Source organism: Lathyrus oleraceus, chromosome 7, assembly GCF_024323335.1.
Source record: "Lathyrus oleraceus cultivar Zhongwan6 chromosome 7, CAAS_Psat_ZW6_1.0, whole genome shotgun sequence".
Taxonomy (NCBI): Eukaryota; Viridiplantae; Streptophyta; class Magnoliopsida; order Fabales; family Fabaceae; genus Lathyrus; species Lathyrus oleraceus.
The window spans coordinates 469,474,580-469,479,042 of record NC_066585.1 but is presented as its reverse complement, the minus strand read 5'-3'; the positions used below and the strand labels follow the sequence as shown (position 1 = coordinate 469,479,042).

General features: G+C 39.7%; 1 non-coding gene across 1 annotated transcript; it reads left to right on the top strand.

Annotated features, from left to right (window-relative positions):
• Nucleotides 1-968: 968 nt before the first annotated feature.
• On the top strand, nucleotides 969-1,075 carry LOC127109757 (small nucleolar RNA R71). Its single transcript, XR_007797012.1, has one exon. It is a non-coding gene; the product is annotated as a small nucleolar RNA R71 (small nucleolar RNA).
• The last annotated feature ends 3,388 nt before the right edge of the window (nucleotides 1,076-4,463 follow it).

Below are 4,463 nucleotides of genomic sequence, written 5' to 3'. Positions count from 1 at the left end.
CAAAAGATGTTAGTGACACATTTTGTGCTTTTGGTTAGTAAATAAAAGTAAGAGAAACAATGATGTATAATTCAAGCATGCTTGGTGATCTCAAACCAATCACAAGGAGTCCCATCCAAAGGAAAAGGGAACCAAGATGCTAAAGATCCTTGAGGCAATGCAAATGCAATGTTATGATGCCATGAGGGATCTTAGGGTCAAAATCGGGGTCTTACAGAGCGGCTGTAGATGCTTGATGTTGAGCCACTTATGAAATCTGTGTTTCAAGCATTTTATTGTGGGTGGCTAAGGCGTCTACTTTGTTCGCTAGTTGTTTAAGTTTCTCGCTAGTATGTATGTTTTGGTTCAGGAAGTCTTTGTTTGTCTGAGTTTGGGTAGCTATGAAGCTTTCCATTATTAGTTCGAGATTTGACTTCTTAGGCATGTTAGGAGCATTATTAGCTGGCTTTTGATATCCACGCGGAACAGCTGGTGCTTGGCCAGGTGCATACAGGGCGTTGTTATTCTTATACGAGAAATTAGGATGGTTTTTTCAACCTGGGTTGTAGGTATTCGAATAGGGATTTCCTTGTGTGTAATTCACTTGATCGGTTGGGACTCCTGCTAATATTTAACATTCTTGTGCAGTGTGTCCAAGGTTTCCATATAACTCACAGTTTGGAGTTACAGTAGCCACGGTGGCTGCGGGTGGTATAGTCAAGTTGTCTAATTTTTGAACAAGGGCATCTACCTTTGCATGAACATGGTCAAGGCTACTGATTTCGTACATTCCACCCTTTGTCTGGGACTTTTCCACTGGAGTTCTTTCACCTCTCCATTGGCAATGGTTTTGGGCCATGTTTTCAATGAGTTGATAGGCTTCGTTGTATGGTTTATCCATAAATGCACCGCCCGTGGCAGCGTCTACTGTCAGTCTTGTGTTATACAGAAGCCCATTGTAAAATGTGTGAATGATCACCCAGTCTTCGAGACCATGATGTGGACATATCCTCATCATGTCCTTGTATCTCTCCCACGCTTCGTAGAGAGATTCCACATCTTTTTGTCGAAATCCATTGATTTGAGCTCTCAGCATAGCAGTTTTGCTCGGTGGAAAATATCGGGATAAGAAAACGTTCTTCAGTTCTTCCCATGTTGTAACGGAGTTGGATGGAAAGGCTTGCAACCAAGCCCAAGCTCTGTCTCTTAGTAAAAAAGGAAAGAGGTGCAGTCTTAACACATCTTGAGATACACCATTCGCCTTTACAGTGTCTGCGTACTGCACAAACTTGGTTAGGTGTTCATTAGGATCGTCCGTAGGATTTCCAGGAAATTAATGTTGTTGGACGGCTGATAATAGTGAGGGTTTCAGCTCGAAATCATTTCGATTGATAGCGGGGGTAGCAATGTTGTTGTGAGGTTCTTGTTGGGACGGGGTAGCGTAGAATTTAAGAGGACGATTATGTGGTCCTTCTTCAGCCACGGTTGGTTTTTCTTCTGGTTTAGGAGGAGAGAAGATATCGGGAATATCGTACTTTTGTTGGTATTCGTGTATTCGACGTCTTACGTATAAGAAACACTTTAATTCTAGGACTGGTGGTGCTAAGTTATCGCCCTGTGCACGAGTACTTGGCATACAATCAGGGAAATAAGGGAGAGTAAATTTGTTTTTATTTTTACCTTAGTCTATACCGTGCAACGAAAGAATCACACTATTCGACTAAAATAGGTCCCCGGCAACGGCGCCAAAAACTTGATGCTTGTCGTGACTATATATAAAATATAGTCTATCGGGTACTTGACTGCAAGTGCACAGTCCAGTCGCTTTAGTTTTAAAAGATATCGATCCCACAGGGACCTATGGTCAAACTAGTGTTACTAACGTCACTATGTTTAGCTAAGGGAATGATAAGTAGAAGTTCGGGTGCAGAATAGTAAATCTAGGGGAAATTTAGTTTTAAGAAAGAATTTATGGAAGGAATCAGTATGCAACGCATTAATTGTCAGGGATTTGATAAGTCACTGGTGAATAGTTTAAATGCCAAATATCTCTTAGTAGAAAATATTTATTTAAAAAGCTTTATCTCACACTCTCGTGATTGTTGATTCGGCCTATAGCTTTAAGTCAGAATGTACGCTCTCACTGTCCCATTTGAAGTTAAAATTACTTTTTGAAAATAAATAAGTTCTAATTGCTTTTAAAGTGCTCTCGCTAATTTTAAAATCAATGCCTAATTTTTACTATCCAGCTCGAGCCTCACGCTCTCGCGAATGTTGGTTCTCACCTTAGTTAATTTCCCACTCTCGTGGCAAAACCGTATTAAATAGCTTTTCACTCTTTTGTGGTAAAGGTAATTAAACTTAAATTAAAAACCTCAGCCTCAAAGATTGTTTGAGAAAAAGAGTTTTCACCGATTATTATTAAATCCCATCAAATTAAATTGCTACTTACTGATACCGGTAATTTAGCCGGACATGTTAAATAAGGCAAACACAGAGCATAAACAGATCAACATTGCGGCAAACATAATTATAATAATAATTGGGCAATAATAATAATAACTTAATAAAAACCTGGCAATCGAAGTAACAGAGTATAGCGAATCTTGGAGTACTTGAGCAGTCCTCCACAAGTCGGTAGGCTTCTGCTTCTTCAATACAAATCATTTACTAAAATTAAATAAAGTGTAGTAGTTCCCCATTGTAGGAAACTACTACTATGGCTAACTGGAAAACATAAAGGAAAAGGGAAAAGGGAATTCTAAAAAGAATGGCGAATGAATTAAGGCAACGGAAACAAAGTTGCTGAAAAGAAAATAACTAAAAAGCTAGAAAGCTGTAAAAATTAATTGTAGAGCGTAAGTGTAAATGTAGGCGTCCCCAATTTTTCCAACTTTGGTCCTTTATATAGTGCTCCTTTAGGTCTTGGTTGTTGAGATGTTTAAGGAGGACTTGGCTTGAATGAGGAATCCGGGGGAGTCATACTGTTGGAGAGATTTTAGGCACATTTGGGTGCCTGTGATTGACTGTTTCAAAATGTAAGTTGTGGCCGCGTGACGCTCGTCATGGGCCTGTGACGGTCGTCACAGGCTGGATCGTGACGGTCGTCATGAAGCTATGACGGTCGTCACATCAACAAATTCTACATTCTGGTTTTCTGCTTTTTTTGTGTGCTTTCTCATATGTTTCTTCTTCTTTTTCTTCCTTTTCTTCATTTTGCTCATTAATGCTTGGAGATTTAAACACCTACAAAAACAACTCGAATACTTGCAGAATAATCGGGATATTAATTAAAATGGTATGATCTTTGAGTGTAAATGAAGGCAAATATCTGATGTGTTTTCGCGTTATCAGGAGGTCTTGTTGGGATCAATAATGTCACACGAGTAGTCCTGGTTAGGCATTACTCTTTCCAATATAAACCTTATAAGCCAAGGACCTTAGATTACCTAGCCTATCTTGGCCTATTTTAGGACGTAGTGCGAAAGTCGTTCAAGTGTAAGATTTGATACTATTGTTACGCGATACTACACTCATAAGAGTCTCTCTAGAGAATATTTTTGGAATAAGAGTAGTCGTTTTATCCGATGATATCCGAAAGATTAGATGATGACTATGGGAACCTCTTGTAGAACATGATTGTCAGGTTTAACCATAGTACACTCCCTTTGGGTGGTTCTTAACCGAGACTCCATGCTCGTGACTTACAACAAACCCTTGATTCGCGGTTGATCCGTTCTCGTATATCCTTAATATCAATGGAACTTGGGTGTTGATAAGGTGTAAACCATAATCAACCAAAATGGATGATTGATATTGAGGATGACTTGAGCCATCCCGTGACCTTTGTGTGGCGTGACTTGCTTGATCCTTGAGTGTGATTGTTGCATTCATGCATTCATTTGCATCCATATCATCAACAACAAGAAAATTTTCAAGGAACTTAAGAGGTCTATTTGCAAATTTTTAGACATGGATAAGCAAAGAAGGAATACGAAGAAGTATAGTTTCAGACAACCTGACTTGAAAGAGTTAAGGAGTTTGACATCCTATGTATTAGATCCCTTGGAGTTCAAAGCTCGCCATGGGAAGCTTCTGTCAATTCTTGCTACTCAGGTGGATGAAGGTCTGATGAGTGTGTTGGTGCAGTTCTATGATCCTTTGTACCGTTGCTTCACTTTTTCGGATTTCCAGCTTTTTCCTACACTTGAGGAGTATGCCTATCTTGTGGGTATACCTATTTTAGATCAGTTGTCGTTCAGTGGCTTGGATAGAGTTCCTTCTTCCCAAGAGATTGCTGATTTGTTGCACATCGATGTATATGATATTGGTGCTCATATGACTACCAAAGGTGGAATTCAAGGTCTCCCATCTGATTTCCTCATTGCTCAAGCTACTCTGTTTGGGAAGCCCATGAGTGAGGACGCCTTTGAGGCCATATTTGTACTTCTCATCTATGGGCTAGTGTTATTCCCCAACATCGA